At 34.5% G+C, this 12,988-nt stretch overlaps 1 protein-coding gene across 10 annotated transcripts in view; it reads right to left on the reverse strand.

Annotated features, from left to right (window-relative positions):
* Nucleotides 1-12,988, reverse strand: part of LOC141506235 (protocadherin alpha-8-like) — a 300,051-nt gene that overhangs the window by 143,644 nt on the left and 143,419 nt on the right. The window lies entirely within an intron of this gene.

The raw sequence follows: 12,988 nt of genomic DNA on the forward strand, positions 1-12,988 counted from the left end.
CACATGGTATATAACTCACATGTACAAAGAAGAAGAAATAAGAGAAAATAAAAACTAAAAGGTGGATGAAAATAGCAGCTCCCAGTACACGACTTTCTACACTGGTCAAGGAAAGAAGACTGCCACTCAAGAAGAGTTGTGCTTGTGTCACTGATGCATAAAGTCACATGCACCATGTTTCTTAGATGAAACCTATGTACAACACTCCTGATCCAAAGATCAAATGGAACTTGCATTCCTCCATTCTTTGATGATTTGATTTTACATGTAAAATGCCAAAATAGGTTTAGTTTCAAATTAAAGTCACCTAAAGGAAAGACCAATCCATACTCCACACTTGCCCCAACACAGCCTCTCCCCAGCCAGCTCACAGCAAGAGTGTCCTGGTCAAATGGTCTCAATATAAATGGTTCTCACTGGGGGTATTTATAGGTAAAGGAGGGGTCATTTATAGGGGAAACTCCATGTGTTTTTTCTGTCAATGTTGCCACAGCTTCAGGGAACTCTCTTAGGACCAAAGAAATGCTGCTTACAATGGAGAAAGCAAAATCAGACCAATGACACAAAAATTCAAATGCCACTCATTTCTGACATTCCTGGAAGAAAATCATTGCATTTCATTCCTGAGCAGAAGACAGCCAAATTGCGAAGGTGTGATATTTGTCTCCAGATCAGCACCACAACACTCTCGTGAATCCTCTTACTAATCCTCTTAGAACAAAGTTCTAAGGTGGTTCATGTTTAAGATTTTCCCAAAAAAGGATTAATATGGTTCCTTCTAGAAAGTCATTCAGGTACACAGTAGGGAATATTGTATATTACTTCTACCACACAAGAAATGCTTATTAACATGCAAGCTAATAGGCTCACACTGACAAATACTTAAAACATAAACAGTCATTGAAAACTTTGTTATGCCTTTTAGGGGAAGTTAAACACTTAAACAATAAAAATACTAAAACACAAAACCCTTAGCCATGTTTCTGAACAGATATTTCACTTTCACCTTGCGTCTATAATGTCCAAATAGCAACTTAGGATTCAGATCCTCTGGAAAGCGAGGACATATCTTGGGCTTTCTCCCTTCTTTTATCCATAATATACTCCCTAAAAGTGGACATTTTCCTCTCTAAAAAGTTAATGTAGGAACAACTAGGTGGTGAAGTGGATAGAACATTGGCTCTGGAGTCAGGAAGACCTAAGTTCAAATCTGGCCTCAGACACTTGATAATTACCTAGCTGTGTGACTTTGGGCAAGTCACTTAACCTCATTGTCCTGCCAAAAAAAAAAGAGTAATGTAGAGATTAATGTAGTTATTGTAGAGATCACCTCCTGCAGGGGGAAAAAACCCACTTAGCCCAAAAGCTCTTGACCATTCTAACTCAAGGGATTGCTGCCAAGACTAGAAAAACCCAACTCAAGATTGATGTCTGATCAGCTGTGCTCAAGAGAAAAAGATAAGGCAAAAGAGACATCTAAGGATTTGAGATTCCATATCGGGTTCACCTAGGTAATTGCTCTTGATACTATGTGCAGACAATGACCATATCTGCCCATGGAGTCAGATAAGGGGTTAGAAGTATCTAAATATGATTAATAGATGGGAAAAGTGAGTGAAAGGGATGGTGTCACTCCTTGAAAAGTCTACTGAATGAATAGGTCTTTCAGGATCAGTGGACAATTCTCTTTTTTTTAAATTTTATTTTAGGCAATGTAGTTAAGTGACTTGCCCAAGGTCACGCAGCTAGGCAATTATTAAGTGTCTGAGGTCAGATCCACTGTGCCACCTTAGCTGCCTCTGGACAATTCTCTTTAATTCAATTCTCTCAGTCCTTAGTAATGAACCAGAAATTATATATCTACAGAAATGGCCCAAAGTGTGGACTTATCCCTATTCATTCTACTAAAGATGTGTCCCGTGCAGAGTACATATATCATAGGAAGTGAACAGGACAAAGGTTTAGCTCCCGGAGCAGTTCCCAGTTCAGTAGACTGGGGAAGAGGATGTGATTTCATTTATGTATGCATGTGTAATCACTATTTCCTTCATGTATGTATATGTATATATCCATTATATATATACATATATATGTGTGTGTGTGTGTGTGTGTGTGTTTGTGTGTGTGTGTGTGTGTGTGTGTGTGTGTGTGTGTGTGTGAATGTGTGTATAATTAAGCAAGGTAATATAACCGAATAGGGTATTTCTACAAACAATTGCACATATGGTCAGAAAAAGAGCTAAGTTCATTCATAGATAATATTTTGTGATCCTATGTTAGGGCTGCTGATTAAGGCCTCAAAAGCAATATTGACTCTGAATAATAGAAGTTTGAAAGCTTACCTGTAGATATAGCTGAGCACTCATTTGAATATATAACCACTCTACCCTGAAATTTAAGAAGGCTTTTCTGTGTCTGATGCAACCACAAAGGCAAAAATCTCTGTTTGAAAGATTCTTCCCTTCCCATTCTGGCTTTTCCCAGTAAATGAAATATGTGTTTACCATTAGTTGAAATACATCTGTAAAGCTTTTGCTTGCTTGGCAGCATTCCTGACATATTCCTGAAAGGATTCCATTTTTATAAGATGAGAAATTTTGCCAAAGTCTTGTAGACCTAGGCTATAAAGCCAAGGGACCATCCCAGCAAGGCTATAATGTTTGAAAAGGTCCAAAGAACAGAAAACAATCCTCTAAAATAATGGGAAAGAAGATTCCATGATACTTCCCCACCATTTAAAATTCTAAGAAGTTCAAAGCATAAATTAAAAAGCAAGCACCAGAGAGAATACTCAAGAAGGAGTTTAAAAAAAACAGAAAGAATGATAAGACTGTATTATCTTCATCTATGCATGTTTCAATCCTTACATTAGTTTATAACAACATGAATTCAAGAAGCATTATACTTCCTAGGGAGCTCAAAGCAGCATGTATCAGGGGACCAAAGCAATAATAATTCATCCTTGATCAGGATTATGGATACTGCAGTTATCACTTAATAAATTGAAACCAAGAGCACTTTAATGTGTATACTGTGCTATTGTTGTATTAAGGAGAATATAGCATCACATGATGACTCAGATCTTTTCTTTTTTGTTTTTTTTGATAAGGCAATGGATTAAAGTGACTTGTCCAAGGTCACACAGCTAGCTAATGTCTGAGGTCAAATTTGAACTCAGGTCCTCCTGACTTCAGGGCCAGTCCTTTATTCACTGCACCTCCTAGTTGTCCCAATAATGCAGATCTTGAAAGTAGAAAGGATTATTCATTCATCTTGGCAGAGTTGGGCTGCTTGCCCATCAACTAAGTATCACAAATTTGATTCTTACCATCTAAAATTGGAGTTCTAATTCTTGAATCCTACTGGGAGAGAGCAAGCAGAAAAAAAGGACATATTTGTTGGATATCAAATAAATCTCCAGACAGATATCTACATCTGGGATCACTCAAAAAGATATTCCCAGAAACAAAGGGCTCCCAGGAGAATTACTTTGGAACACCAGATAGCCCTTTTGTCTCATTTCACAACACCAGGGAAATGTGCCCAGTCTCCTAAAATCAGGACGTCAGTGTCAACAGGCTTGCTCAACTCAGAGAGCATTAGGAGCATGGGGGGGGGGGGGGGAGTCTCTGGCATTTTTGCCTTGAAAACACACCTTGCCAAGGTGATAGGCTTCAAGAAAATGGGATAATCACTGTTAAAACCTCATGTGTGAGAGATCAAAGAAATCACCTTGTTTTACAGTAAACGCTGAACTCCTTTTGTGTCCTATTATAAAATAGAAAAATAGGAAAATGAGTTTTTCACTGCAACCAAGGAAATTCTTAGTTGAATGTATTATTTTATCCAGAGATTAGACTAAATCAATTTAATCTGGTCCAAAACAGAATAGAGGATTTAGGAAATTTTTAAAGTAATCTAAGCAGGTTGTGCATAGCACATGTCTATAACCTAAGTTTCTAGGAAGGCAAAGGCAGAGCTTAGGAATTCAGAACTGCAGTAGTCTGAGACAATAAAATGTCCTCCCTTGGGAGGGAGGGTGGTTGTCTAAGAATGGACAAATCAATTAGGCTTTAAACAAAGTAGGCTGAAGTTTTCATTCCAATCAATCAATAGTGGGATCCAGCATTTACAGTTGGAATATAGGGAGACTCAGTCTTAAAAAAAAAATTTAACCACTAAAATCTGGCTTTCTACTTCACCTCTCTGTTTCAGGTAAAAAGTGTACTTCTTTTTCTGACTTTAGCATTATTTTCCTGGGGGTTTTTTTGTCTGACCTTGGCATTATTTTTGTTCAATCAATACAAATCAAAACTTGAAATCCTCTACCCACTGAATTTTGAGTAAAAATAATTATTGAACATATCAGAGGAAAGATGATGTAAAACTTCCTCAAAAGATTAAAAAAATAAGTTTAACTGAATTTTTACAATCCAATCCATGTTTTGAATTTTTATTCTAGAATAGGAAGGTTTTTCTAAAATATATACCTATATGATTATACCTTCATTAAAAGAGAAAGTTTTTAACCTTTTCTTTGAAGTATTAAGGAAGTCTCATATGAGAGTGGAAACTATGGTGAAATTTTATTTAGTGGATATCAATATGAAAAGATAATAAAGAATAAACCCCAGGGGCGGCTAGGTGGCACAGTGGATATAGCACCGGGCCCTGAATACCTGAGTTCAAATCCGAACTCAGACACTTAATAATTACCTAGATGTGTGGCCTTGGGCAAGCCATTTAACCCCATTTGCCTTACAAAAATCCTTAAAAAAAAAAAAGAATAATCCCCAAATGCTATTATACAAATATTTTATTTTCATGTGAAGACTGAAATCATTAAATTAATCCAAATTTGCAGAATCTAAAATGATATTTTACCATATCATAGGTTGATCAAGTTTGACCTTAACAAAAATAACAAAAAGTTCATTTTATATTGGGCACTCTCTCACCTCGGTTTCTGTCCCTCTCACCTGTTGGTCCATCTGTACTCTTAGGTATGCTTCTCCTAATGCTCTTCAGTTGTCCTAAACTCCCCACCTGTCATACTCTCACCAAAATTGACTCTCCAAACTGCTGCTCCAAAATTACCTCACATTCTCCTTCATCAAAAGAGGAGTGCTGTTCCAAAATGGGTTTTAGGAGGAAAGTAATTTGATTCAACTAATTCTACTAAAGTAAGCCTGTCAATTCTTTAATTCTCTAAAATATATTCAGTATTACAAGTGAAATTAAGAGTTTAGGCCATGTAGGAAATGTATTTAAGATTGAGTGGGTATTATCTGGTACCCATTAAATTGTATTTATATATAGGTATATAAGACTGGGCCTGGTCTTCATTCTTACTGTTTCTACACAATCTTTAGAAAAATGATTACTTTAGTCAAGAAAGTAGATTTTTGTATGTCAACATAATAATATCCAACTTTCTTATTAAATCTCCTGCACCTGTTGGTTGTCTTATCACATATGGCATTCATTCAGTCTCTTCACTTGACTTCAAACAAGATGTTATATGCTATTTTAAAAGTTGATTATAAATAAAAAAAGTTGACACTACAATTCAAGAACTATTTTAAAAGTTGATTATAAATAAAAAAGTTGAAACTACAATTAAGAACTATATTTTGTGTACCTCTCAACCAAATTATGTTGTTTCATAGGGATAATGTCCATAGGCAGTAGACAGGTATCTCCATGTTTAATGAATAGCCTAGGATGAGAAAGAGAACAATGTTCTTCTCTTCTCCACAACTCAGAAGAAAATGTGGTATTGCCTATTATTAGTAAGGAGAAAAACATTCTAAATTTTCTAATGCTCTTATGAATGATGGTGTTTTTAAGTGATTTTGATGTTCCAATAATGGAGATCTTTTGAGTGGGCAGATATATTTGAAAATGAAAATAAGTATTTGACATTCAAAATATATAAACTAACAGAAATATGAAAGACCAAAAGCTATTCTCAACAGAGAAGTGGTTAAATACTATGTTCTCAGAAGTAGTACAAAGCATTAACAATCACATGAAAGAATGTTCCAAATCATCCATAATAAGATAAATCCAAATAAAAACAATCCTGAAGTTTCACCTCATCCCCAATAAATTGTCAAAAATTAAAAAGGATGGAAATAGTCAATGATGGATTGGTCTATATTATAAAAGACATGCCCAGTAATTCTTGTTGGTGAAATGATGAATTGCTACAAACCATTCTGGAAAGCAACTTGTAAATATGCAAATAAAGTCACTAAAATATCCACATTCTTTGATCAAGAGATTCCACTGTGAGGCATATGCCCCAAGGATGTCATTGAACCAAAAAAGGGCTATACATACATCAAAATATTTATAGTAGCACTTTTTGGTAGAAATTACATAAACTAATAAAGGAAGGAAGGAAGGAAGGAAGGAAGGAAGGAAGGAAGGAAGGAAGGAAGGAAGGAAGGAAGGAAGGAAGGAAGGAAGGGAAGGAAGGAAGGAAGGAAGGAAGGAAGGAAGGAAGGAAGGAAGGAAGGAAGGAAGGAAGGAAGGATAAGAATGAAACCTGAAAATAAAGTAGATGCCCATAGAATGGGCTAAATAAATTGTAGCACATGAATACAGTATGATATTATTGCACTATTAAAAAATCAAACATGGGGGCGGCTAGGTGTCATAGTGGATAAAGCACCGGCCCTGGAGTCAGGAGTACCTGGGTTCAAATCCAGTCTCAGACACTTAACAATTACCTAGCTGTGTGGCCTTGGGCAAGCCACTCAACTCCATTTGCCTTGCAAAAACTTAAAAAAAAAAAATACTTTGTAGTAAGAGTTGGCTTCCTTTCCTCTCCTCCACCCCACCCCCAGGATTGGGGGGGGGAGGGAAAGAGAGAAGGAGGACAGGAATAAAGAATAAAATATGGGCAGTATGAATAAACTATTAATTAAAAATCTATTTTTGGAAAGAAAGTGAAAGTAATAATAAACCTGCATTTATATATCACATAACAATTCATTATACTGTCCTCATCATAGCCTGAGAAAGATAGCATAAATATTATTTTCCCATTTTATAAATGAAAAACCCAGATTTAGAGAGATGGAGTGACTTATGCAAAGTTATAGATCTAATAAGTAGAGTTTGACTCACTGGGTCTATGGACCTCACATCACTTTTTAGTATACTACTCAACTCTGCATTTCTTTTGAGAGCAATAGAAGTTATAATTGCCATCTCTATATGCAAGTTATTGTTTCTGTTTTCACAAAAAGAATATGAACTAAAAGTTGCATCTGATTTACACCATGTAGCACTGACTTTACTGAGTAATAATAAACTAATAAGTTTACACCTATTCCTATAGGTTCAGCTGAATGCTGGGATATATTTATTCTATAGATAACTTGTACATACCTATTTATGAATTTGTAAGCTCCCTCATTAGAATATAAACTTCTTGTGGGCAGGGACTCTTTTTGCTTTTTCTTATCAACATTTAGCTTAGAGACTGACATTTAGTAAGCCCTGAATAAATACCTGATTGATTGCTGTAACCCATATTTATTTGATATGTTGCCAACCATTCATACTGACTATCTGCATTTATGGAATATGAAAACCTTTTAGCAGTTTCCTCCATCCTCACTCCATATAAGCTAAGTGTATTTAGTCTCTGGAATTTTATTGTTTTCCTTGATTCAAAATGCTGAAGCCAAAAAAAATCAATGTATCCTTAACATTATCAAGCATTTTGTCAATAACTTTCCACTTAGATCTTTCTCTGGCATTGCTCTTTGCTTCCTAATGCATTCCATGCCTGAAGGGCTCCCCCCCCCTTTCTTGGCTGATTGTTATATAACTAGTACTATGTTCTCTATTGTTAATTCCTTTCTGGGTTTTATACATATGATGCAGTTTCTTTAAATCAACTTTCAGCACTTGACTAGTATTGAAAGCTGAGCATTAAAGTAACAAAGTTTCATATATTTTATCTGTGGCTTCACAGTTAAAATGGTTTGAGGCAATTACCTGGAAAAATGAGTGAAAAGTATACTTCCACAATTTACTTGAATAAATTAAGCTTTGTTGAAGATAAAACACCCCAAATTTTGAGCATATCCTACCAACTTATATTTTGGGTAGAGAGGGGAAACACTGAGTTTGAATTCCAGAATATATGTTCATAGACTCTATGTAGCACTTTAAATATATTATTTCATTTACTTTTCACAGTTTCACAACCTTAGGAAGTATTACTCCCATTTACAAATGGATAAACTAAGATAGAAAGAGATTAAGTGGTTTACCTAGGGTCACACAGTTACCAAGTATATGAGAATAGAGTTGAACTCAGAAATTTCTAACCCAGGTTCAGCATTCTATTCATTATATCATTTAAGCAGCTTCCTATTATAGTGTATTTAAACTGAAACTTTTATTTGGAACATTTTTGAAGATGTTTATAATAGGCTGAGTATTATATGCAGCCTTGGTGTAAACATGGTAAATTAAGTAGGTCACAGAGTTTAGAAGAAAGGTTATCAAAAATAAAGCTAAGCTTTGTTCCCAACTCTGTATCATAATCCATTTGTAACTATTGGCAAATGACTAGCCTCAGTTTCCTCATCTTAAAAAATGAGGGTTAAAGATGGCTTCATCTTGCTCTGATTTTTATGTTCCTATGTAATACCTCAAAATATGGTTGAAATAGAAACTTACCCTTTGAAAGACATCATAATTGGAAGGATCAGTAAATTGATCCAGCAAGAAGCTAAACTTGAGAGGGAGAGTATATGTGAAAAGACACAGGAAGTCATTATCATGTACAATCAACTGATTCACAAAGTAATTCTATCAATTCAGGTGTTAAAAATAAAAGAGTGAAATGTTTTATATTCAATCAGTTAGATTGATGAGCTTTAATAACATGTAAATTTAGCCCAAATGTTATGTATATGTTCTATAATGTGAAATGAAATTTCTATGTGATTATACAGATTGAAGGCAAGCTGGGAATCTAAGCACTTGATACAAATGCACCAAGACTCTGAAACATAGGCTTTTAGAAGCAAGTTAATCATTGTGCTATTTTCAGTTTCAATATAAAACTTTGGCTGTATTGCATCCAGTGATTTGTTGTTGTACAGTTGTATCCAACTCTTTGTGACCCCATCTGGGGTTATCTTGACAAAGATACCAGATACTGGTTTGTCATTTCCTTCTCCAGTTTGTTTTACAAATGAGGAAACAGAAGTAAACAGGTTGAGTGATTTGCTCAGGATCACAGAGTTAGTATCTGAGGCCAGATATGAACTCATGAAGAGTCCTCCTGACTCCAAGTCCAGCACTCTATCCACTACACCATCTAGTGGCCTGTTATTGAAAACAACAAGAACCTGACACTATTTCTGAAATTTTCTTATTTTCACCCCCTAAGGTTTATGAAAATAACATATACTTTGTGCCCATATGAAACCCAAACTCTCAAAACAATGCTACTCCATGATTTCATCAGAGTGGTTAGTCAGTCCACCCTCCAGTACATATTTGAACACTCCCACACCTTCTTATCTATATATCCTCCAAAGGGAATTCATGAAATCCTAAAATGATGTCTTATCATGATGTGATTCTTCAAAAATTACAAAACTCTGGTGGTTTCTACGAAATCAGAACGGTTTTTATGATGTTACCAGAGACTGACTGAGTACTCTAGCTAATTACACCATCACTAATAGTTAGGCTACTAGGCAATAAATTATTTATTTATGGTAGCCCATGTCACTAAAATTTATAGTCAACATGAAATCAAATTTTAAAATATAATTGATTATCTGAAATTTTTGTCTACATAATGCTATGTGTTTATCACTGACAGAATTTTTCCATTTTTCTGTCTCAGGGAGAGACAGACATCAAAGTGATCTACATCCATACCTAGGATTTCATTAATGTACATAATTCTTGGAAAGGAAATTCCTCCTACCTATACAGATGTTAAGTAAATTATACAGGGTCAGTCACATAGTGTATGCTAAAAGTGGAAGTGGAACCTTCCAGAATGAGGTCATCTCTCTATCCCCAAATCCATGCTGCCTCTTTTAAAGTCAAACCTCATTAACATACTAGATTTTACACGAGTTCTGACACATATCACCTTTGAATGAACCAGAGAAGAAAAATGAGAGCAGCAAATAACTATTTGAGAAAGTAAATAATGACCACACAAATTTCACAAATGTACAAGCTCAAGAGAACTTATTTTAGTCATTCCTCTAATTTTTCCTAAGTCACAGAAATATTCAGTCTATGTAAATTAGTAGTAGACACAAACCATAATCATAACAAAAAAATCCAAAAAGTAACAAAAACCTACCTCATTAAAATAGCACTTGCATTTTACAAAGTGCTTTTCTCTACATACTTATGAGACAGGTAATAGAGAATATCATTCTCATTTTGTAGTTGAGAAACTGAGGTTCAGTGAAAATTATTAACTTGCGTAAGATCACAAAACTAATAAGTGAGGAAGCAAACATTAAAACCCAGGTCACTTTTGATTCTGGGTCCAGCACTCTTCCCAATCCACAATACTACGCCTTAATGAAGAAACAGATTTCTCAATCAGCTGTTAAGAGAGTAGTGCTCCATATATATGAATAGCATTATATATAACTTGTCTTAGGTAAAGGAAAAGTGAACATGTACTTACATAGACACTCTCTTTACAAATATCTCATTCAGTCCTCACAATCTTGTAGGGTAGGTGCTATTACTATCCCCATCTTACAGTAGAGGCAATTGAGGCTGGATGAAGTTAAGTGACTTGCTTAGCTTAGCACTCATCTTTTAAATGAGATAGGTATACCTGGTAGGCAAATGAAGCTCTTAGCAAAGAAATTTTTTAAAAAATCTTATGGTCCCAATTTTGGCCATAACATTTCCCCATTAAATGTTTAATTGTACCTTCAGTTTCTATATCCACTGTCATTTTCTCACAGTTCAAACCAGTCTAACAAAAATGTTTGTGAAATCATTCTTCTCTTTTTGTTTTGTTTTGTTTTGTTTTGGTTTTTTTTTAGGTTTTTGCAAGGCAAATGGAGCTAAGTGGCTTGCCCAAGGCCACACAGAATCATTCTTCTCTTAATCCCATCATTCCTTTCCTCCACTCCCTTTATTATGTCTTAATCCTTCAGAATTTAACTAAATGAAACATATTACTAATTCCCTTGGCAAAAAGAAGAATGAATTACATTAAGTGATTCCATATCTGACACTTTACCATTTTAACTGGTCAATTTTTTCTTTAAAATTGACTTAGATTATATTTTATATTTCCCAGAAATTTTAGATAATTCACTAGCCTTATCATGCTTTTCAACCCCTTCAGAAATTGTTGAAGTTACTCAAATTAAAGCATTTTTCTTTAATTTAAATGAGGTTACTGGCATAATATTCTAAGCTGTGACTCATGTGAAAATGCTTTTAGTAGTTTATCACCTTGCAGGTTTCATTTGACACTTAAGAGATTAACTTTAATTCAATTTTTTTTCCTTGAAAGAGAAAATAACACACCCTCCAAAATCACTATTCCTCTATCTTTTACTGGATTTTCTTTGACATCAGAATTTATACCTTATCATCAATGCAAAGACAACAGGATGGGTAACAGGTCTTCTGTGATTCCTCTCTGCATATCAAAGGGTAACCTAAGCACTGAAGGATATTTGTCCAATTTAATTCTTACTGAGTTAACAGTTAACTATTTCAAAATGCTGATATTAAACATTGACCTATGAAGTAATTAAAATCTCATTCCAAGTGACTGAACTCTATTTTAATAAGCTTTGAATGACAGAATTCTATTCAGCCAAACAATCCTCATTCATATCTATCTCTCATCTTTCTTCCTTCATAAAAAATTCCATTTTTTTTTGAAATGACCAGATCTTTATTGCTGGAATCTTTCTAAAATTCCAGAGTTCACTGACTCTAATTGATAGCTTCCAGGAATGCAACAGAAATAATTTACAACTAACAGATATAATGTAGAATGTAGCAGAATACAAAAGAAATAACACTGAATTTGGAATTAAAGGCCCTGGGTTCAAATTTCACATCTAATACTGATAATCTTGAGCAAGTCATCCTTTCTGTGCCTCAGTTTTCTCATTTTCTCATCTGTAAAACTAAGAGGATTTGACTAGATGATTCTATATATTTTGGCCTGCAATTTAAGAAATTTACCAAGACAGAATTCGTGAATAATATAAAATAAAACATTTGCTCTTTTTCAGTGTTTTGCAAAAAAAAATGCTATTTTAACTAATCACTGAAAAGTTTTAAAATTACTATAAAAATGTTTCATTCAAAATTTACTTTTCAGCTTTTTCCTGTAATATACCAGATATCATGTGATTTTAAAAAATATTCTTTAATTCTCATTTAAGCCCATGTTTGGATAAAGAATTCCCTCCAGAAACTACCAAAGTGCATACTGGATTGTATTCTCTTTCATTTTTCTAAATGCTTATGTGAAAAGATATTCTGGGGAAATGACCCTATCAATTTTAAGATTCACCTTAACCTTAAGGTTAAGATTCACCTCAAATTCTCACTTCCTCTTTGAAGACACCTCTGATAATTCTAGGCAAATTTTATCTAAACTCTTTTTATCTAAACTCTTCTCAATCTGCTGGAATATATTTGTCTTCAACATATATTACAGGGGCGGCTAGGTGGCACAGTGGATAGAGCACTGGCCCTGAAGTCAGGAGTTCAAATCTGCCCTCAGACACTTAATAATTACTTAGCTGTGTGGCCTTGGGCAAGCCACTTAACCCCATGCCTTGTAAAAATCTAAAAAAAAAATCTAAAAAAACCCATACATTACAGTATCTTATTAAATTCCTTATTAAAATCTTATTAAATTCCATTGTTTCATATTCTATATTTTCTTGGATGAGATGTAACATGATTGGTGATTTGCCTTGAAGTCAGG

The sequence above is a fragment of the Macrotis lagotis genome, chromosome 1 (genome assembly GCF_037893015.1).
Source record: "Macrotis lagotis isolate mMagLag1 chromosome 1, bilby.v1.9.chrom.fasta, whole genome shotgun sequence".
NCBI classification, from domain to species: domain Eukaryota; kingdom Metazoa; phylum Chordata; class Mammalia; order Peramelemorphia; family Peramelidae; genus Macrotis; species Macrotis lagotis.